The 24,448-nt window shown below is 39.4% G+C and overlaps 1 protein-coding gene across 2 annotated transcripts in view; it reads right to left on the bottom strand.

Moving 5' to 3' along the window:
• The window catches only part of Gulp1 (GULP PTB domain containing engulfment adaptor 1), a 272,673-nt gene extending 261,108 nt beyond the window's left edge, over window positions 1-11,565 (bottom strand). The window contains exon 1 of one of the 2 annotated variants that reach the window (XM_085836971.1): window positions 11,205-11,565. The gene's annotated coding sequence lies outside the window, so the exon portion shown is untranslated. The remainder of the gene's footprint in view (window positions 1-11,204) is intronic. The other variant, XM_021168770.3, reaches the window with a different exon arrangement.
• Window positions 11,566-24,448: the final 12,883 nt, after the last annotated feature.

Raw genomic sequence — 24,448 nt, 5'->3', positions numbered from 1 at the left:
GTCCTGGGAGGACAGAAGGAGGGATACACAGAAACAAACGTGATCATACAAGGTCCACAAAGTATGTTAGGTAACGTCTCACCCTTGCCCTCAGACAATCAGACAATGCCTAAACAGATGGAACATCCTGAACACAGTCTCCTTTTCCCCAGTGATTAATCTTCCCAAGATAATGAGAGTTCCTAACTGCCTTCCTACTAGGAAGACAGCTCCAGGTGAAGCCACTCCCTCAATTTCAGAAAAGAAAAAGGAGGTTGGGAGGGCAGGCTTCCCGTACTTTTGTGTTCCTTTAGTTCAATGATGTCAGATTTCAGAGCCTGGGTGTCAGTTTTCTGAGTCCCAACAAGCCCATCCTTTGGACTTAAAGGTAGGACAGATCTACAAACTGAGGACTATGTGAAGCTGCATTTTTTTCTAAAAGAGTATCATTAAATATCATCTTCTCTCATACATTTGAAAAGTAAAATAACACATTCAGTTCAAGTATATCAAACATAAATAATATTTTAAAAATTAAAGTTGATGTAGTCCCAAGCCAGAAGAAAAGGACCACAAATAGGGCAATAGATTACATCATATGTTCTAATTATAGGAACATTTTGTGATACAGTAATATGTTATACTATACGCTGTTTTCAATTTTAATTCCAAAAATTATTAGCACATACTTAAATTTTTCACCAGTAATAAATAATGTACATAATTTAAACAAATATATACTTTTAAATAAATTAAAAACATATCCACATATAGAAAAATAATTTTTATAACTCATGTTTTTAAAATGTTTAGTATTGGTATCAGTGTTTAGGATCATAAAGACAATTTAAGAAATATTTAACATTCTGTACTGTAAAGAGGAGAAGTGAAAGACCTCCATAAAAATAAAATGCTAGCCAGACCATAATTTTTCCAAACACACTTTGTGCTCTGATAAAGATCAATACTTATTTATATATTCCCAACTTAAACATAAATGTTTAATAAAATGGACAGCCTTCTCCAACTATATGTTGTTGGCATCTAGAGAAATAGAGAGAAAATGATAGATACAATAATCATTTTTAAAAACTGATACAGTTAAAGCCCCTAAGTCTTCCATGTAATTAATGATCACCATCATAAACATAGAGATGGAGAGAAGCCTTCCTGTGGGCTGCTCGATCATTCTCAAGGCTTCAGGCTTCTAAGCCTTCCCCAGGGTCATCGGAAACAGGGAGACTTGTGTAAGAAACATGTCCACGCAATATTTTCATGAACTGCTTTCTCTTGTCCCTACTCCTTCAGCATCCTCTCCGTTGTTCCTCAGAGAAAGTACCAAGTGTTATAGCAAGGTCTATCTCTGTCTCTCACTGTTATGCACACAACTACAAAAAGAATATGGGGTTTTTCAATAAATTCAATCAAATCAGAATCGATGTCTTTGTAGATTCATAGTTTAAACATATTTTCCAAAATGAGAAAGGGTGAAGGTTGCAAAGTTGCAATGTTATTGAAAATCATTGAGTCAAACATAAACATTCACACTTTAGTGTATCTCATCTAAAACAGTTCTTTAAAGCTTTTTTCACTTCTCTAGGAAGTTTTTTCAAACTGACCATAAATTTTTTACTGGATATTTTCTTTATTTACATTTCAAATGCTATCCCATTTCCTGGTTTCCCTCCCCCTGCTTCTATGGGAAACACCCTATCCCATCCTCCCTCCCCCTGCTTCTATGAGGGTGCTCCTCCACCCAGCCATTCACTCCCACCTCCCCGCCCTCCGTACTGGGGCATCTGTCGAGCTTCATAGGACCAAGGACCTCTCCTTCCATTGATGCATGACAAGGCCATCCTCTGCTACATATGCAGCTGGAGCCATGTGTACTTCTTTGTTGATAGCTTAGTCTCTGGGAGTTCTGGGTGGTTCGGTTAAGACTGCTTAATAGAAGTAATTAAGCCTATGGTAAACCAAGGTTATAAATGCAAGACCAGTTCTTCCTTTAAAAGGATAAAAGATGATATTAACAGTATGAGATTCCTTACTTGTTTACTATTAAAATTTTTTAATTTATATTTACAGTCCCACTCATCCATTAAAAGAGAAACTGTAACTCATACAAATTTGGAACAATAGCTACTCTTGCAATATAGTAATTCTACTTAATAAATTTGAAGTATTAGTTTCTATCAGAGGGAGTGACTGTATGATTGCAAATAAAAGATGTTTACTCAAATTTGACTTTTCAATATTTCATTAAATTGTACTTTGAGAAAGTGCTCTGCATAAAACAACTTCTTACTAATTACACTGAATTACTGAAGATAGCACAGTAATAAACACATTACTTTGAAAGTAATTCTGCTATACAATTGTTCTTCATAATAGGCCAGACTTTCTCTGTAATTATGTGTGCTACCAGTAATAATCAGCACTCATATTGAAAGATATATTTATAATTACTAGAGTGGACATCTTCAAAGGTGATAAGGACATTCAGCAAGCACTATAAACTCTGTTGGCTACACTCCTCAGAGCAAAAATGAACTAAATTGTAAGCCTTAGCTTTCATTTGACCCTTTAAGCTCTTATTAATACTTGCAAGTCCATTTTAACTCATCTAGCTTTATGTCTCATTTATTGTTAAATTTTCACTTTAAACTACACTACCTTTTTCATTATCTAAATAGCTTTGAAATAAATCTAGAAGCTAAAAGTACACTTATCCTTCTGAATGTGAACTAATTACCCCAAATTTGCATATTGGCTACACAAGACATGTGCTCCATTTGCTTTGTTTAAATAGTCTAAAATGCGATATGAAGTAACCTATTACCTTCTCAAATACAAACCAAATGAAAGGGGAAAGCTTGCTGTCATTTAGTGAAATATTGGCTACACATTTGAAAATATGCAGTAAAGAACAAAATTGTTTTGTCCTTTTAATTTTTTGAGATAAGGTCATAAAGCCAAGGACAGACCTCAATTCATAATCTGCCTGCCTGTGCCTCTCAAATGCTAAGGACACAGGTGTACTTAAGCACACTACACTATCCAAATTCTTTTTTTCCTTCAGATGTCTCCTGCCTCTCTTTATGTTTTCGTTTTTTCTTTTTTTATTGGATATTTTCTTTATTTACATTTCAAATGTTTTCCCCGTTTCAGGTCTCCCCTTCAGAAACCTCCTATCCCATACCCTGTCCCCCTGCCTCCATGAGGGTGCTCCCCACTCGCCCACCCACTCCCATCTTTCTTCCCTGGCATTCCCCTACACCGGGACATCCAACACCCTCAAGCCCAAGGGCCTCTCCTCCCACTGATGTCCAACAAGGCGATCTTCTGCCACATATGTTGCCAGTGCCATGGGTCCCTCGATGTGAATTATCTGGTTGGTGGTCCAGTCCCTGGGAGCTCTGGGGGTCTGACCTGTTGACACTGTTGCTCTCTCAATGGGGCTGCAAATCCCCTCAGCTCCTTCAGTCCTTCTTCAACTACTCCATTGGGGATCCCCTTGCTCAGTCCAATGGTTGGCTGCAAGCATCCTCCTCTGTATTTGTCAGGCTCTGGCAGAGCCTCTCAGGAGACAGCCATATCAGACTTCCATGAGCAAGCACTTCCAAGCATCCAAAATAGTATCCGGGTTTGGTGGCTGTATAAGAATGGATCTCCAGGTGGAGCAGTCCCTGAATGGCCTTTCCTTTAGTCTCTGCTCCACACTTTGTCTCCACATCTCCTCCTGGAAGTATTTTGTTCACCCTTCTAAAAAGCACTGAACCATCCATATTTTGGGCTTCGTTCTTCTTAGGCTTCATACTGTCTGTGAATTGAATCTTTGGTATTCCGAACGTTTGGTCTAATATTCACTCATCAGTGAGTACATACCATGTGTGTTCTTTTGTGACTGAGTCACCTCACTCAGGATGATATTTTCAAGTTCCATCAACTATGAAAATTCTTAACAGTTCAGGTAGTGGACTAGGTAAGTTCTTAAATGAATTTTTGTTGCTAAAAAGAAACTAAACTGTTCAATGTTGCTGATATTTTCCTTCCTCTTTCCATGTTATTGTTTAATGTTTTGTTATGTTTTGTTCTACTGAAACAGGTTTTACTAGATAGCTCAGACTGGCCTCAAAAGTACTGTACATCTACAATACACCACAGCTCATGTAAATCTTAATTTTGTTTGTTAAATCTAATAAAACTTTGTTACAACGTCTAAAATTTTTGGGTAATCGCGGAGAGTTTCAGGAAACTTATCAGCTTTAACATATTTAACATATATATATATAAAACATTACTAAAAATAATATATAATATGTTGGGGTTTTGTCTTTTCCTGTCTATTATAATGTTAAGTGTGGGCCCCCAAAACCTGGAGTCTGAATGTAACTCCAAGACCCTGCCCCCAAGTTAATTCTGATTGATGAATAAAGAAGCCGATAGCCAATTGCTGGGGAGAAGAGACATAGGTGGATTTAGGTTTCCTGGGCTAGAGAGACAGAGAAAGACAGACACAGAGACAGACAGAGAGAGAGAGAGAAGCTGCCATAGGATAGAAAATGCAGGACAGGAGAAAGGAGAGCCACCATGGGTTAGCTGAACCATAACAATGTGGCCCTAAGAGCAGCCCAGATGAAACATAGTAAGAAATAACTTGGGTTAAGATTCAAACAGCATGAAGGGTAGACAGTTGCCCAGGTATTTCACTGCCTAAGGCATATTTTAAAATGCAAGAACCATGTGTGTCTTTCATCCCAGGACATAAATGATCTAAAGAGGGTGACAACCTGACTTTTAATACTCATTACTACAATAGTATACTGCATTTATACACAGTTATTATTTCACAGTACCTTTTAAATTTATCAGTGGTACCTGCCCTCTGAAACAGAAGTTGCCTTATTACAATTGGCTACTTCATTTCTAACTCGAAGAGCTTAGAAGAGATTTCCAGGTCACCATCTGAGAAAATGAGAAAATAATAATACATAAAGAGAACTCTACTTGCCTAACAGTCTCTCTCTCTCTCTCTCTCTCTCTCTCTCTCTCTCTCTCTCTCTCTCTCTCTCTCTCTCTGTCTGTCACACACACAAATATACTTTTAAATTAAGTTTCAAAACTAGATTTCATAATATAAATTCAGAAGCTATAAAGAAGGGTCAATAGTTAGGAACATTTCCTGCTCTTGTAGAGAATCTGAGTTCAGTCCCCTGGTCATAACTGCCTGAAACTCCAGTTTCAGGCCATCTGACATTCTCTTGTGTCTAAGGGCAACTGCACACAAGTTGTACACATAGAGTCATATAGGCACATATAAATACACAGGTATTAAATAAACAAATACTGTTAGAAATTCCAGTTAGTGCTGGGTGTGGTACTGCAGGCCTTTCATCCTAGCACTCAGACGGCAGAGACAGGCAGATCTCTGTAGGTTTAAGGCCAGCTTTTGGTCCACATATTGGGTGGGAATCCAACTATGGCTTCATAGCAAGCCTTTGTCTCAATATGAATATGTATATGTATCTATGTGCATACATACATATGCACATAAATGCATATATGCATGCATTAGGTGTGGGAGTATACTCCAACTATAAAGTACTTACTGAGGATTCACAAGACATAGAGGTTCAATTCTCAGTTGAGAACACAAAATTAACTGAAGTTTCTTTACTCCTACAGAAAGACATATCCATCACAAATACAGAAACATTCAAGAACATACATATCTCATAATTAGAAATGCACACACAGGAGGCAGTGTAGGCACTTAAGAAATGGAAGCTTATGTGATCTAGTCTAAACCCCTTTTGTCAGAAGGCATTAGATGGTACATACACAAGTATGTTTATGTAATGTTATCACCCAACAAAAAGAAAGAACAGTATTGTTATATTCATTTGTTTTCTTAAGTGAACACTAGAAAATAAATATAAGCTTACTTAAGCTCTTAAACTGTTTTTTCTATCTTTGCAACACAGTACAGAACACTGGAGATCCAGTTGGGACCTGAGTCCATCACTTATTCATATTATGTGAGATGAAGCACTCTTCCTAAATTATTCTAAGCATAGAACATTGGACCTTTTAAAACAATTTCAAAATTACCACAAATATACCACTTCAATGAAAACAGAAAACCAGCATTTATTCTCCTACACAAGATGTGAGCCAATTAACTGTGTTATTTAAAAATCAAAAATCATGCATGGTTAGCATCACAAGAGTGGATAAAACCATTTCCAAAGCACAAAACAAACAGAAAATTAGCAAATAGCACTGTGAAAGCAGAGAGGCTTACTTAGGAAGAATAATGTGCGGTTATTCTCTTTGAAAATAAAGGTATGATTCAATTTAATATCTCTGCTGTTTGGAAGCAGAGCAATTGATATGTTAAAAGTTTATGTCATTTTTCTTCTTCCAATTTGAATATATTTAGTATCCCATGGGAACAAACATAAACTTCCTGATCTATAAATGCATTAATGCAAACACTTCTAGATCCACCAGCCTTTCATATATTTAGGGACCAGGGCTCACAGAATCCATGCAATTCGTTTCTGTAACTATCGTGAATTCATAGTTATGTTCAAAGTAATATCTTTTTCTATCCTTTAGAGGTTTTAGAAGACAACACACAATATTGCAACTGGAATCGCAAACAAATAAGTCTGCTAAGTAAAATTTACATCAAAAAGGCATCATTTCCATTCTACAGAGGGGAAAAAGATTTTAAAAGAAAAAAATCAGACATTTTATATTAATATTAACACAATATATCCTTAACTATTTACTTGGTAGTTAAACTAAATGTATGGATATTCTGACTACTATATCAACAATTTAGACTACTTTAGTCTATATATACTTGCTTTTGATACATCCATTATTTGTAATAATGTGAAATCTAATAACAAAGATTATTACTAAACATTCTACAGAGCTTCTGTCTTTAAAACACTTATCATGTTTATTCTGTTTTCTTTTTCAAATTGTCCTATCCTTATGAATAATACAAGGAACCTAAAAACAGGTAATATATTTTACTGTTGACATAGTATCTATTAGCTAAACTAAAAATTAAATATTTCACAAGAATCACATATCACCAACCTACCATCTAACAAGTTCACAATTTATAGATGTTCATACAGACAACAAATGAATTAACACATACAGATAAGCAAAGCTGAGTTCAGTGCTAAAATCTTGACAGAGAAGCAAGGCTCATATTCAGCACATAACAAATACTAAAGGAGTCAACCCATCAGTGGCTCCAAAATCTAGCATAGAATCCATATGGAAATTGTTGTGGTGATCACCAGTTAGTTTCTACACTACAAATGTATTTTAGTCACTCAAATGTTGCTTCTAAGAAAGGCGGGCTAGCAAGGAGGCTCATGCCTGGAATTCCTGAACTCAAAAGATGGAATGAGGCTGGTGGATTGCCTCTTGTTCCAGTGTATACCAGCCTTGGTTACATGAAGAGTGAGTTACCAGGTATTCTAGGATACAGAATGAGGCACTACCTCAAAAGCACCAAAAAATGAATGTGCAAATTGATAAACAACTAAATAAACACAATTTTGCAAACATGCTTGTTACCGTCTCATAAAGAAAAATGTAAGCTTTGCTTTAAAATTAACTGGTTTTGAATATAAAGATAAACAAATAGCAATGAATTATTCTCTTCTGATTAACAAAATAACTCAGCCTTTATCATAACAAAATCTCACTCAACATGCTCAGCAATGAAAATCTGAAAACCAAGCTGGCCCAAGACATTTCATACTTCTAGTCCTGAGATATTGCACACTCCTAGACCTGAGTCATTTCACACTCCTAGGCCAGAGATATTGAACACTCCTAGGCTTGAGACCCTGCACACTCCTAGGCTTGGGACACTGTGCACTCCTAGGCCTGAGACCCTGCACACTCCTTCACTTGGGACACTGTGCACTCCTAGGCCTGGCTCCTGACTTGCAGCTCTCACATTTGCCCCTTTGATAGGAGAGACCCTCATGCCTCATCCAAGAAGGTTTTGTATTTTTTCAACAGATTAAGTTGTTCAAAGTGCTGAGACTAAATGGCATGAGTGATCCAGAGCCAAATACATCTACAGCATAATTCATACGCCTAAAGCTCAGGGAAAATTCTGTTAGAAGAGGAAGGACAAGGACAGCTACTGCCAGACAGAGAACTCAGACATGACAGAAAAACCGCACTCATGAAACACCAACAACATAGTCACCTAACAAGATCAACATAATGACAATACTAGCTGATATGACAATGTGAATGTGCATCTTTCACAAGGTCCCACCCCTCCACGAAGAGCTACAGTCAATCAGTGGCTTTGAGAGAAGAGTTTCCTCCTGGGATTGGAACCTTGACACAGGTTACTTTATCCCAAGTGGTCATCCTAAACATACAAGTAACAGTAAGTGAAAGTAGTAAGGTTTTTCTTATGTGTGTGTGTGTGTGATATGAAGAGATTAATTTGACAGGTTGTGGGAAAAGGACAGGAGATGTTAAATCATAAAGGGAAGAGTAGCAATGATATCAATGCAGTCGTACTTGGGTATGACATCTCAAAAACATTAAAAATGTAAAAAGTAAAAATATATGATTAAACTATAGCTATGAATAAAAGGTAAAAAATAAGTTTACAGAAATATTACTGTGTACGTCTAACAGATACAAACAACTCAATTTTAGTCTCATAGACTCAGTGAGAAAAGTCATGACCTTTAAAAAAAGCTTTTCACATCACTTGATCCCTTTAGTGACCTTGGGAATGTGTAGAGGAAAGTTTATTTTGCAAGTGGAAAAACTAAAGTCAGGGTAAAGAAAGACACTTTGCACAGGGTGATTCATAAAGTCAACCTCAGAGAGAAGAGTGACATTTACAACCTCAAACTCCAACATTCAGAAGGAATACAAACCACATTTGCTTTTTACCATTTACGGCCCAGGCCTACCTCATCCACCTCACTAAGGAAGAAAATGAGGGACAGATTAAATAGAAGCAAAGATAATAAAGAAAACGGTCTGAATTTCAGATAAGGCTCAGGGTGTCTAGATTGCCTGGAACTGAGAAAGGAGCAGTAAGTTTGCACCCCGATTTATCCTGCTTCAGGGAAAAGAGGAAGATTTGTTTATTATGGGGTCACTTCTGTAATACAAGAAAGAAATACTAGATGAATTTTCCCCTTTAATTCTATGATCCCAAATCCAAGCTATCTGAAATTAATTGAATTAATCAATTTAGGTGGAAAACCATCTGCTCAGTGCTGGTCTTCCATTCTTACTGACCATGAAAACAAAGAAGAAAGGTGGGCCTGAAGGACTGAAGTAGCAGCTAACAAGGTGCATCTGGAGGAGACGGAGTAACAGTGTAAGCACAGGCAAACTGTTGCTATTTCAGAGCAAGGATGGAAAGGACCACACTTCCCTTTGGGCCTTCTTAACTCTCCTTGATATTCAACTGCATTCTATGCTTGGTCAATTGTTTTTGTTTTTATTTTTTTTCCCCCCAAAGACTCTTAGTCATTTAAAGTTTTCATTTTAAAAGAAACCCCCTATTTAAGCCCCAGTACCACCACCAAGCCATTCAAACTATGCCCTGCAACTTCCCGAGTCTCTTTCAGGCCTGCCTACTGAGTTCAATCTAGTTTGGCTGCCTGCCAGATTCTTCCATTCTTTTCTTGTCAGTCTTAAAAACTTGGGAAATGCTCCTGGACAGATCAAGGAGAGTTTAATTATGCAGTGGAGCAGTACCTTAGTCTCACCGTTGTTTCTAGAAAAGCTTGCAGACACCAGCGTCCAAACTCTCCCAATCGGTGGGTTTTCTAGCAATTTCTAGCTATTTGATTATGAGGAAGAAGGAGGGAAAGGCTGCCAGAGCAACCAGGCAATTTGCAAAACTGAAAAAAAAAAAAATCCAATTCCTTTTAGGATTTCCCACCTCTCATCGTTTACTCTGTTTTCTAATTCGTACTCTTTTACGACCTGTTCAGTCAGCCATATGGACTACATAAAATCATAGGTATCCTGGCCTCTGCAAGTCCTAGAATTAATAGAATTGACAGAATCTAGAAAGTTTTCATTCTTAAATATTGGTGCAGCATTTTTAAAAGCAGGCAGAATACACAGTTATTAAATCTTCCTAATTGATATTATGTTGTCAAACAGACTGAAATATCGCACGTAAATGTCTATTAACAAAGACAAGCTCCATCAAGAAAAATTAAGACGCTGTGTGTGTGTGTGTGTGTGTGTGTGTGTGTGTGTGTGTGTGTGTCGAGGTGAGGTGTGTGTGTGGGGGGGTGTTCCTTGACTGCCAGCCCACACTTGAGAGTTTCCCCAACAGCAGCTGTATCTCCCTCACTCTACCTTGGCACGCTATTTCTAGCTGCAGCGTTCAGCTTCCTGTTCAAGTCCCATTCTACATTGTAAACACATTCCAAGAAAACTAGACTGCCCAGAGTTCCCTCCTGCAAACAGGGAAATCAGCCCAGCAGCCCCAGGATAGAGAGCCAGTTGGGCCACCACCGGGAGGTCGACCAGAGCAAGCAAGCTTGGCAAGCTGAGTCCCACTAACATAACGCCCGCAGAAGCCGGGATCTGACCCGCCTAACCAAAGGGCAGCCGCATGGACACCGCCCGAGAACCGTGGCCCTACCCACGTAGGGCTTTAAAGTATCTGCGGCCCAGTCTCAAGCTCCTTGCCGCCTCCCCTGCCCGCTGTCCACATTTTTACAGCGACCCAAACAAAGCGAGACCAAGCTGGAGGAAGTTGGCTCTCGGGTCGCCTAGTTGACCCAGCGATGCCTCCTTTTGCTGGGCAGCCTCTGTTCCACGCACCCGCAGCGGGATGGTCCAGCGTCCCCCACCGCTTGCTCCCGACGCCTGCTAGCCCCCACCTCGCCCAGAAGTTCCTCCTTGGGTCGAGGGAAGGATGCGGCGGGAAGGCACAGGGCTGGCGTCCCTGGGTGGCCCCATCTTCCTCCCTCACTGCCCCCGCCTGCAGCAACAGGTCCCTCTTTCAGTGCCCACAGACTCCCTGTGCCCTCGGGGTCGGAATCTGCGCAACCTATAGGTGGCCACAGCCCGTTGCCCTCCTCACCCTCCCCCTAACCGCGCTTTCCTCTCGGGGTCTGTTCCTGGTTCCGCGCCACCTGGCCATAGCTGGCCGGACCAGGGACGCTCCCGCTTCCTACCCTGGCTTGTAGAGGGATGCGGTCGCTGGGCTGGGGCAGGCACAGGAGCTCCGGGAACCGTGGCCCACGATCGCGTGTTCGTATCCCAAAGGAAAACTTTGTGCAGGTTCGGAAAGGCACTGGGCTCCGGACCCTAGGGCTCTGGTCCTCTCCCTCCTCCTAATCCGCTGAAGCCCAAACTGGTGCTGGCGACGGCAGGGGCTGGGTCGGGACTCCCGGTTCCTGAGGGCTAGGATCACGGGGCTCCCCCTCTCGGCCAGAAGAAAACTCCGGCTCTGTGTGCGCACTAGGGACGTTGGTGGGGTTTTCTGCAGTAATGCAGAACTGTCCTGCTTTTAAAGGCAGACCTGGAGAGGTTAGGGAATAAGACAGAAAGAAACCGGTTTCCAGAAGAAGCTGTCCATTCTTATTTCAGACGGAGAGAAAACACCGGCCCCGCCCCTCTTCCACAGCTCCAGGTTTCCTTTTAAACCTCCTCCCACAGATGCTGTTTGGTGAGAATTTAAAACACCTCTGAGGTTTAACAAAAAAGAAAGTGACACAGAAAGGGCATAAATATAAGTGAGGAGGGCTTCATGAAACGCAGCCTCATGAAACGCAGTTGCAGGGACTAGACTTTTTCTTTTTTCTTTTCTTCTCTCTTTCTTTCTTTCTTTCTTTCTTTCTTTCTTTCTTTCTTTCTTTCTTTCTTTCTTTCTTTCTCTTTTAAACCTAGTCTGAATCTTTGCACGTTACCCCTCCCCCTGTGGGGCGGTGAAAGGTAGCATGGTCCCTGGTTGAGCTAAGGCTAAATGCCCAGGAGACCATGAAGGGACAGTAGGAGTTTTTACCTGCTCCTGGGCACCAGGCCTCTGTCACTAGCTGTAGCCCCACCTCCACCCTCCATAGATTTGTGGTCATCAGTCACATAAGGGCAACGCCCCAAGCCCCTCCACAGGTAGAGGACATGACCTGTGGTCACATAGGCTCAAATCTAATCTCTATTTTAATGAGGTACTCTCCCTGTAAAAGGTATTTAATCTCAGGTCCACCCTGAGAAGGGGGGTATGGTTTTACACACCCACTTTCTGCCATGACAATAAATGCCTTAAGACCAAGGACTGCCTCTTTTCTTCAGGATCTGCAGCAGGGAGACACGGAGATGACCTTTGTCTACAGAGCCACTGTGTAATCGTCCATAGAAGTCCTCTGTGTGCTCCCAGCCAGGACCCAAACCCAAGCTATACTCAAGTCAAGGACTCTCCCCTGAGACTAGCCAGAGTTCCTCCCTTCTTTCCCCCACCCTGGCCCTGGGCTAGATCCAACCCTCAGGCCCCCACTCTGCTGTCAGCTCTTCCTCGGCTTCCAGCCACACCTGGATATCCAAGAGCCTGAGAACCAGAAGACCAGGTCTTATCACAGGCCTGGGGAGCTCCAAGCCAGCTCTGGCTGTCCTGCACCTCAGACTGTGCTTCCCCGCCCCCGGAGCAGTGTCCCGTGGCTTCCCTGCAGCACAACACCCACCCAGGGACAGTGTGGGGTAAGTCCTGTCAAGATTCCCAAGCGCCGGTGCCCTGTAGTGGAGTGGTCTTGGGACCCACAACCCTACATCCCCCTGCTCCAACACCCTTCCTCCAAAATAATAGGACAACTTTCTCGACAGCCACATTCTACTGATTAGCAATCCCTCTGTGCTTACCTCAGAATTCAGAACAGAAGTGCTGTGGAGTTGGGAGGAAAACAGCAAACCATTTTTTTTTTTTTTTTTAATTTTATTGAGACAGGGTTTCTCTGTGTTCCCCTGGCTGGCCTGGAACTCACTCTGTAGACCAAGCTGGCATCGAACTCAGAAATTCGCTTCTGTCTGTCTGTCTCCCAAGTGCTGGGATTAAAGGCGTGTGCCACCACGCTCAGCCACAGCAAACTATTCTTAATGAGCCTGGTAAACTTCTGACTGGGAAAAGAAGAAGAACACATCCTCATGAGAGAGAATCTTGGAGCATGAGAGGACCGCTGAGAACCTTTCTGGGAAGATAATCCTTAAAATTTAGCTGTCCCAATTTTAGTTCGGATGTGAAAATAAAGGGGAAAAATATAAAGCGGTTTACACGGCTAACATGCGTAAATATCGATGTGCTTTGGAACATGATGTAGTCCAAGCCAGGGCAGAGGCAGCAGAAGGACCTAAATCCATTTCAGACCCCTTTCTTATTCTTTCTCTTTTCCAGGACACTCTTGCTACCCAATTACAATAGGAGAAAAGACTTAGGTGTTATTTATAACTTATGGCAGTCAAGTGTACAGGGGTTAAAATAGACTAGTTTTAGAGAAAGAAGACAGAAAAAAAAAAGGTTCTTAAACATTCCATCATATTTTGCTGTAATTTGAAGAGACAGGATATGCTAGTAGAAATTCCTCTCCAAAGATTTTATAAGTGAGTGAGCCTTTTCAGATACTTGTTGCATTAAAAAGACCCAACCTCCCAGTATTTCCAACAGAAACAATGTGGAGATCATCGTAGTCTAAGCAAACTCCTTTGTTTGGAACCTAGGGTAAAGGAAGGTCAGAGATGTTAGGTGATTTCCTGACACCACGTTTAGATCTCGTGACTTTGGCTCATGGGTTTTCTTTCTTTTCTTTCTTTCTTTCTTTCTTTCTTTCTTTCTTTCTTTCTTTCTTTCTTTCTTTCTTTTCTCTCTTTCTTTCTTTCTTTCTTTCTTCCTTTCTTTCTTTTTTTTCCTTGCTTGCTTTCCCCTTTATCAAAATAAATAAGCATACACTGAAATTACTATAACAGAGAGGATGAGTATGTAGCTCATTTTATTGGCTCCTTGTCTAATGTGCACCATAAAAATAGATGTGGTGACACACAAGTGATCCCAGCACTCAGGAGGTAGAAATAGGAAGTTTACCATCATCTTAGGCATATAGCTTATTAAAGGAAGGCTTGGGATACACAGAACCCTAACTCAAAAGGAAAGAAAACAATGAAAGAAAAGAAGAAAATTACAACAAAAACACTGGAAAACAAGTCTAGTAGTTTTTTCTGTAAATAATCGTAAATAATTCATGAATAATTATGGGTAATTAAGCAATGCCATTTGCATAATGATTTTATCAGTATAACTATCACCTAAGAATAAGGAAGTTATTAATTTAATCCATCACATACCTGTAAATACTGGGTATTTTAATGCACTTGTAAAAGATTCTAGCATAGAATACTAGACTCCCAAGAATATACTAGCTTAAGAAACAGCAGATCTTTTTTAATTAACAACTCTTCTTAAATATAGGACCAAAAGAAAGTATCTGATTACAGAGATGAACATTATAAACTCCAGTCTACAAACTACTGGAGAGCATGTTCTTTTAGCTGTTCATTTGCCTCTACTAGCTTTCAAACGGACTTTTAACCCCTTTCTCACTAAACTCCATGGTGAAACTTGTCTGCCTTTAGAGAGCTAAGGCCTGGGTTCTCGGAGCTACAACCCAGTGTTCCCCTCTCAGTAAGAGTCTCCTTTGCAGCCTTGTCCTCATTGCCTGATTAAAATCATTTCCTAAAGATCTGAGTTCATTCTTTATTTAGATCTGTGTTCCCTGTCTATGACAGGTCAAAGTTACTACACAGAAAACAAATTATTACTACAAAGTATATTCAGTGTTAGATGGATACTTGAAAACACAGGAGTCTCCACAGCTGTCTCTTTCCAGACATTGCACATAATGCGCATCAGTGTATGCTTTTGTAGTTTCTTAGAAAACTTAAAGTCTCTCAATTAGCTATTGCGTAGTTATGTTCATTGTCTAACTTTCAAACTGAACTTCTTTAGGAAATGGCTTGGAGGTATAAAGATCCCAAGGATGTTAGAACCAAGGTTTTTATCAGCACTAAACCAAAACCAAACAAAATTTAAAATCAGACTTATAAGAAGGAAGATGCCAAGGGGAAAAGGTTATGGAAAACTGTCAGGGTATAACCACTAGACAGTGCACATTGAATTTCCTCAAAGTTACATTTGAAAATACTTATTATTTATCATGCTGGATATAGACGCTCATAAAAATGAGCAGCCTTCTATTAATTTTAAAAGTAATGTTCCTGCTCAGGCCAGGTTGCAGTTCCTCTTGTTTGAGTAAGAATAAAGTTGACTGACTTTTGTTGCTCCCAGAGGTGATGCCACACCCCTGTAGTTTCAGCAAGACAATTCCTGACAATTACACTTTGACAGGATTTACAACCATCTAGAAACCAAACTTCTGGGTTTGTCTGTAAGGACATTTCTAAGCAGACTTAACTGATGTTGAAGATCTTCTCCAAACTCACACCCTTCCAGGAGCACCTGATTCCATACAAAGGGAAACAGAGAGAAAAGAAGCTGAGCACCAACTAGTTAGTCCCTGTCATTTTCCTGACTAAGGATGCAAATTGATCATCCTACTTGTCCTGTTGCTGCAGCCTCCGTGTCTTCACTTCCATGAGTGACTGTAGTCTCAAAATGGGAGTCAAAGAAACTCTTTCTTTGAGTTGCTTTTGTTAAGTATTTTGTAAAAATAATGAGAAAAATATCTAATGCAATAAGTTTGCAGCCAACCTGAGGTACACGGAGATTCATCCTGAGATACATGGAGATCCTGTCTAAGAAAGAAAGGAGGGAGGGAGGGACAAAGGAAGGAAGGAGGAAAGAAGCAAAAGAGAACATTAAGTTGAAAATTGCCTGTTATTTTGAATTAACAAATGCCCTTTTACAATAAAACAGAACAAAATTTAGCTGATTATTTAGTACTACGTTCCTGAAAATGCATTCTATAAAGTAACATAATTCTTTCTGAAAGGAAATAAACACCATGGTGGAATTAAAGTCTCAGACTCAGTCTCAATTGAAACAAGGAACATATCTTAAAGATAGCAATGGCCAAATATCCTTTTGATTCCTAGGGACAGTCTGACTCCAGAGTTAACAGGTATTTATCTGCCACGTTAACCCACTTTTTAAAAAATTTTTATTAGACATTTTATTTATTTACATTTCAAATGCTATCCCGAAAGTTCCCTGTACCCTCCCCCCGCCCTGCTCCCTTACCCACCCACTCCCATTTTTTGCCAGTTCTGGTGGTGCAGGCCAGTAGGATTTGCGGAAGGAGGCAGAGGCAGGAGGATCTGGAGTTCGAGGCCAGCCTGGGTTAACCCACTTTCTAAAAGAACTAATTTATTTTGGTCTTTCTAATGAAAGATGAAACATTTTTTATGAAAATATTAATAGGGGCACATACAAAAGAGGAAGTAAATAACATCTATGTTCTTACCGTCAGGAATGCTCATTGCCAGCCTTTCGTCTGCACTCCCAAGGCTTTGCTGAGGTCTCTGAGATACTCCAATAAATATTAGCAGTGAAATGCAGTGTTCTATGATCACTTGTCTATCTTTTTTGGCTATGTTCATAAAGAATTTCACCAAAAGTAATTACGTGCGCACACACACACACGCACGCACGCACGCACGCACGATCACGTGCGCTTTTCATCTTTCCAAGTTGTTTTGTTGTTATATATAAAGTTTTATCAGTTGCCCCCACAAAACAGTGACTACGTATTCAACACCACATACTAAATGAATGATTTACTCATTATCTAGTGATTTTAGAATTCGGCCCCAATCCTGGTCAAATAATATTGAAGATAGAACATTAAAATGCTCTTTTCCCAGAAGGAAAAACAGCCAAGTTTTCTCTTTAGTCAAGCTAGTAAGGTCTGTGATCCTGAAGAATGGCACAGCTTGTCTAGCTACGAACTCAGCCTCAGCTCCTAGTCAAGCATTTACAGGGCTTGCGTAAAAGGAGCCAGTGTTCATGAAAGCATGACACAAGATGTCAGAGTGCTTTTTCATTTAACTACTACAGTATTCAGACAACCAAAAATTACCACAGCCTTTAATCACATAACATCATTTCATTAAATTCTCTTCTATTATTTCTTCTCTCATTCAAAGTTTTATCATATTCTTTCTAGACTAAATTTTCAGTTGATCTTTGGAACCAGTCTTTTTTTTATCCACATCTTTTCCTTTTCTACCTTTAACCACTTCACACTCTTCTGTTAATTCGTAATCTTATGTAACACTTGAAACATTTCATTATTTAATTCTTCTTTCTTTATGGGAAAGGATGCTTTTCCATTTTGAGCAAACCTGACTTCTGCAGCCATCCATCTTGTACCTTTGCCTCCCACCTATGACATCATCACCTTTGTTGAATACTACAAGAACACACACCACTTGTACAATGGGGGAGATGAGAAAAAGCACAGGTTTGGATACACAATCACCTTTTTGATTCAGTTCAGTTTATGAGCAATCTAGACTGGAATGATTTTTTGAGAAATAAAACCACTAGATCCTGCATCAGAAAATTCATGCTTTAATGCCTGGGATTGGTGTCCACAGAGTGCATTCTTGCCACAATGGTTGCAGGGTTAGAAAGTTTGCTCTAAGCAGTATCTCTGTGAGAAACTGACAATTTTAAACAACATATTGCTACCACTCTAAATGCAAGAATATACCCAACAATAGATTTATTGATTGATAGAATTTTTTATCAAAAGATTACAATATTAATAGCCTAAGGGGTTTTTTGACAAAATAAAAGTTTATTTGAAAATTAGGGTTTGGTGTTTTTTTCTAGAATACTAATTTCATAATTTTCTACAGCATAATTTTCATATCACAATAAAGACTCTGAGAGAAAAGTAGAGCAAAGCAATATGCCTTGCTTACATGCTTCAGAATGACACTATGTGATTTAGGAAAATTCTATCACACTTTAAAATGCAAATGTGACTTTGACTCCAATCACAACTAAAACTTTCACTCACAGGAATTTTTCCATTTCTCTGTTAAAATAATTCTCTGGCTTTTCTGTAAAAGGCAATCTGTGCAAAGATTGTGAGAACAGGGCCCTGTCTTGTTGGTTCTCAGTCAACAGTCTCTCTAGGCAGCAATCTGAGACTACACAGAGATAAGTGCTATCAGCTTGATGGAAACTGGATGGTTTACAGAGGATGTGACTGCAGAGACCATTGTTCAGTCAGCTGCCTGAATCAATTTCACTACCACACAAATCCTTTACGTAAACTCACTGCAAGAAGGATCAGTTTGTGACCTCGAAATAAATTGCTAAATGTTTTTACATGAACTCTCAAGTCTACTTTGTCTTCAGTTTTTTTCATAGTCATATTGAGTTATGAGTTTGGGGAAGAAATACCATAGAACTTGAGTGTCCTTGTTGCATACAAAAATAGGAGTGCGTGATGAGAGTTTATATGGGTCATGCCAAGATTCAAGGTGGTGCCTGCCAGTATTCTCTACTGTAAAATTAATATTTTCCCTTTGGAATTAATAATTGGGGGACATACTTTAAAATATGCAAGTATTTTATTACCCCTTAAAATTTCCCCCAATAATCTTAACATATATTGGCAGATTACTCCGGTAGTAATTATTACTCTAGTGTTCTAGTGGCATCTTTTCTATTTTTTCATAAGTTTTACATTTTTAATTTGTAATATTTTGTAAGGAAGAAATGTTTCTTTCCACTGTAGACAATCACCTTTGAAGTTTAGTTTACATATAAAACATTCTCTCCTTAAGGAATCACACTTGCCTCCTATTAAGAATCAGAAGTGGTGGCAATCAAATTTACAGGGAAGCTCTATCATTAATTCCTCTACCTTCAGTGAAGTGAGGGCTTCAAGTAGCAGGTATTGAGCAGAGATGAGAGAGATGATGGTTAATAAGCCTGGTCACTCACTGTCCAGTAGATGAAAACTCACCAAGTAGTAAATAACGTAATAAATAACTCAGGTTAGGCACTAAAATAGGAAAGCATTCTTTCATGCTCCAGGCAGGACATACCAACAACTTAGAACTTAGTCACATTTTCAAGGTGTGTTCTAAGTTGGGTATGTGGCAGGCCACAAAGATGGAAAGAGATACTAGGGGTAGAGCAAATAGGTCACAAACCGAATCACCTGAAAAACAAGCAAACAAAAAACAAGATAAAAACTAGAAAGTTTAAACAGTCTTGTGTATGGATAAGCAGAATGAGGATTTGATCTTCTTAAAGTAAATGGAAGCTACTGAGAAACTTAACATAGGATATTGTATCCTGTTGACAAAATTAGAAATCATCCTGGTAACAATTTCGAGAGGCTATTGACGCTATGTGACATTGAACATAGGATGACAATTAAGGGAGTTGTGTTCTCTTATTATCCAACTGTATGTCCTCAGGTATCTGAGTTGCTAAATTCAAGAGGGAACAGAAAAGGCAAATCTTCGACAAATAAAGTCATCTGCTCTACTAGAAAACTGTTTAATGATGCAATCTTATAGTTTTGAAGTTTTGATTTATGTCTATAAATTTTGAACCCTGATCATAGTTGGTTGCCATTTTTTTTTTTTAGAGACAGAAATTGCATGTCATTGAGAATTCAAATACGGCAGACACTTGAGAAGAGTCAAAGCCATAATATGATTATGGAGAAATCTGGAGTTTTGTAACCCCCATTTTGTCTAATCTGCTCACATACCTGCAATGTACATTTTTATAACCTTTGCTAGTTTTTACAAAATTAAAATAATGTAGGTGCCTCCAGGGGCCTATAAGTTTTATCTACATACTTAAGATTACAGATAAACAGGAATTATTTTTTTTCAATATCTAATTCTATTTCTAAGATAATTATAAATTGTGGATGTGAGGCCATTTGCTCAAAGAGCCACAAAATAAAAATAAAGCTAAGCAGCACAAATAGGAAGACAACAGTCAACTGTAAAAAATTCTAGTTTACTGATGTGCACGGAGTCCGAATAAAACAATGTCAAAGAGAGATTATATTTGATAGAGAAAAGAAATTTTCCAGATATTCGCTAGATGTCAAAGAAACTCTGAACAATGTGAATTAAGCTACATCATTTATAACAAACTAGCAATAGTTTGACCATTGGGTTTTTACATAAAAATATTAGATTCTTCGTATATAAAGACATACTACCTTTTAAATGTTCACAGTCAGCTATTGGATGGATCACAGGGCCCCCAATGGAGGAATTAGAGAAAGTACCCAAGGAGCTAAAGGGATCTGCAATCCTATAGGTAGAACAACAATATGAACTAACCAGGACCCCCCCTGGAGCTTGTGTCTCTAGCTGCATATGAATCAGAAGATGGCCTAGTCAGCCATCAGTGGAAAGAGAGGCCCATTGGTTGTGCAAACTTTATATGCCTCAGTAAAGGGGAACGCCAGGGCCAAGAAGTAGGAGTGTGTGTGTGGGGGGGGGGGGGAGGTGAGTGGCGGGGGGAAGCGTGTGGGGAACTTTTGGGATAGCATTGGAAGTGTAAATGGAATAAATACCCAATAAAAAAGGGGGGGAGCTACAGGGAAAACCATGCTTTACTGAGAATCTTGAAAAGAATAAAATTGTTTATCCAAACCAGTTAATTTGAAGATAATTTAATATAAAGATTATTTATTTGTGAAGATGTGAACAGATGTTAGGGAAATTAAGAAATACAGTTATTCCATAGAAAAATGCTTTGGGAAGACATTAACATGCTTAGCTGATTCAAAAAAGACAGGAAATTCATACCAGAATTGGAGAGAACTGTGTAGAAGAATACCTGACAGAAATGTTAACCTTCAGTAAGAATAACAGATAGGATGAAACAGGTTCATCGGGATCATGCCCTGAGAAGGGGAGTTGGTATCACCTTTCTTCTACATCTGTCTCCTGCTGGTGATTCCCCTTGGCCTAAATCAACAAGAAATCTGAGACTTGGAAGAAGTTGAAGTATGTTTCCAATGAATCTGCCTTTTATAATGTAGGTCAATAAACAGATGTGTACTGAAAGGGGTTGAAGAGATAGATGGCTCAGCTGTTCAGAATACTGCCTGCTCTTCCATTCCCAGAACCCATATAGCAGCTTGCAACTTTTTTTTTTTTTTTTTTTTGGTTTTTCAAGACAGGGTTTCTCTGTATAGCCCTGGCTGTCCTGGAACTCACTTTGTAGACCAAGCTGGCCTCGAACTCAGAAATCCGCCTACCTCTGCCTCTCGAGTGCTGGGATTAAAGGGGTGAGCTACCACGCCTGGCTAGCTTGCCACATTTTGAAGGTCCAGTTCCAGAGGGATCAGATACCCTCTTATAGATTGCATAGGAACAGACATACATGTAGTGCCCAAATGTACATGCAGTCAAAACTCACATACACAAAAAATAAAACATTCTTTTAATAATAGAGAATAAACCTAAAGGACTAAAGATACCCAACATGTGTATATGTTTGCACGAGTTTATTTGTAACATGTGCTTTTCTAGTGCCTGTTTTGGTCAGAGGAGGGTACTGGATCCCTTGAACCTGGGGTTACATGATTGTATGGCTCTATGACTCAAACTTGGGTTCTCTACAATAGCAGCAAGTGTTTTAATTGCTGAGCCATTTTTCCAGCCCCATATTCAATACCTTTTAGTCAGGATTTTGTAGGATGTTCAGGTTGTGAAGTTGTCTTTATTTAGATGGCTACTTATTGGAATGTATCTCTTTTTAATGAACAAAGCAAGGTTAGGTTTTCTGTGGTATATTTTTGTTCATTTGTTTTATTCATTTATTTATTTTGGTTTTTAATATAAATGACTCAAGGAACACAGGCTGACCTCAAACTCACTATGCAACTGAGGGACTTTGACTTTCTCATCTATTGGCCTTCAATTTCCCTTGGCTGGGATTATAAATATGTCTACTGTGCCCAGTTTATGTTGTGTTAGGAAAGAATAATATTTCACTAGACCAGACAAGCACTCTAGCAACTAAAGTACATTGCCAGCCGTATTAGAGGACTTGGCACAATACAAGTTGCCTTGAATGGGATGTATTTCACTTGAGAAAACATAGAACTTATGCCAAACATGATTTATCATCTTAAAATGAATACTGTAGATTTTGGAAATAAAGTACATTGGAAGGTAAAACATCATATAAGAAAGGATTTTTTAGGTCACGTTTATAAAATGGGGAATGGAGTAATACAGAAAATATTTGTAGGTTCTGGGTTTAAAATTTCACTTTTGTTTAAACTTTTTATTGTAGTTTTTATTAGATAATATACATTTAATATATTTTCATAAGGTTATATTTTTTACAAGCTAAGATACATTCAGGAGGACTGCCTATTGTCTTTTTAATATTCCCTAAAATTTTGTTCTTACAATCAACGGACATTTTCTTTTTCTTTAATTAATTATTTTTATTTGCATTTCAAATGTTATCCACCTTCCTGGTTTTCCCTCCATAAACCCCCTATCCCATCCTTGTTGCCCCTGCTTCTATGAGGATGCTCCCTTACCCACCCACCCAACCATTCCCACCGCACTGCTCTAGCATTCCCATAATCTGGGGCATCAAGCATTCACAGGACCAAGGCCTCCCCTCCCATTGAAGCCAAAGATAAGGCCATCCACTACTAAATATGCAGCTGGAGCCATAGGTCTATCCATGTAGACTCTTTGGGTGGTGGTTTAGTCCCTGGGAACTCAGGGGAGCCGATATTGTTGTTCTTCCTATGGGGTTGCAAATCCCTTCAGCTCTATCAGTCCTTCCCCTAACTCCTCTATTGGTGTCCCCTTGATCAGTCCAATGGCTGGCTGCAAGCCTCTACATCTGTATTGGTCAGGCTCTGGCAGATCCTATCAAGAGACTGCTGTAGCAGGCTCCTGTCAGTAAGCACTTCTTGGCATCAGCAATAGTGTCTGGGTTTGATGGCTGCAGATGGGATGGATCCGCAGGTGAAGCAGTCTCTACATGGCCTTTCCTACAGTCTCTGATCTACTCTTTGCCTCTGTATTTCCTTTAGACAAAGGCCAAGCCTAACCTGTGTATATGGTCTCTACAAGTTCTCTCTCCCCTTTGTATTTCAACTAATGTCATCACTGTTGGGTCCTGGGAACCTCTTGTTTTGCTGGCATCTGGGACTTTATGGTTGCTATCCCCAGTTCCCCATCCCACACTGCTATACACTTCTGTTTAAATGTGTGACCCTCTGTACATCTTTACTGTTCCTCCCACACCTGATATTGCCCCCTTTTGCCCCCCCCCTCTCCTCACTCCCTCCCAAGTCACTCCCTCACTCTATCTCCCATGATGGTTTTGGTCCCCCTTCTAAGTAGGACTGAAGCATCCACACTTTGATCTTCCTTTTGCTTGAGCTTCATATGGTCTGTGAATTGTACCACGGGTATTCTGAGCTTTTTTTGTAATATCCACTTATTAGTGAATACATACCATGTGTGTTCTTTTGTGACTAGGTTAGCTCACACAGGATGATATTTTGTAGTTCCATCCATTTGCAGAATTTCATGAAGTCATTGTTTTTAATAGCTGAGTACTACTCCATTGTGTAAATGTACCAAGTTTTCTGCATCAATTCCTGTTGAAGGACATCTAGGTTGTTTCCAGGTTCTGGCTATTATAAATAAGGCTGCTATGAACATAATAGAGCATGTGTCCTTATTACATGTTGGAGCAACTTTTGAATATATGCCCCAGAGTGGTATAGCTGGGTCCTCAGATAGTAGTACTATGTCCAATTTTCTAAGGAACTGCCAAACTGATTTCCAGAGTGGTTGTATCAGCTTGCAATCCCAACAACAATGGGGGAATGTTCCTCTTTTTCCACAACCTCACTAGCATCTGCTGTCGCTTGAGTTTTTGATCTTAGCTATTCTGACTAGTGTGAGGTGGAATCTCAGGGTTGTTTTGATTTGCATTTTGCTGATGACTAAGGATGTTGAACATTTCTCTAGGTGATTCTATGCCATTCAAAATTCCTCAGTTGAGAAGTCTTTATTTAGCTATGTACCCATTTTTTAATAGGGCTATTTGGTTCTCTGGAGTCTAACTTACTGAGTTCTTTCTATATATTGGATATTAGCCTTCTATAGGTTGTAGGGTTGGTAAAGATCTTTTCCCAATTTGTAGGTTGCCATTTTATCCTATTGGCATTGTTGTTTGCCTTACAGAAGCTTTGCAATTTTAAGAGATCCCATTTATCTACAGTTGATCTTAGACCCTGGGACACTACTGTTCTGCTCAGGAAAATTTCCTATGCCCATGTGTTCGAGGCTCTTTCTCACTTTTTCTCCTGTTATATTTTGTGTTTCTGGCTTTATATGGAGGTCCTTGATCCACCTGGACTTGAGCTTTGTACAAGGA

Source organism: Mus caroli, unplaced genomic scaffold (assembly GCF_978045245.1).
Source record: "Mus caroli unplaced genomic scaffold, Mus_caroli_1 scaffold_1, whole genome shotgun sequence".
In the NCBI taxonomy this organism is placed as follows: Eukaryota; Metazoa; Chordata; class Mammalia; order Rodentia; family Muridae; genus Mus; species Mus caroli.
This window is presented reverse-complemented; position numbering and strand designations above follow the sequence as displayed.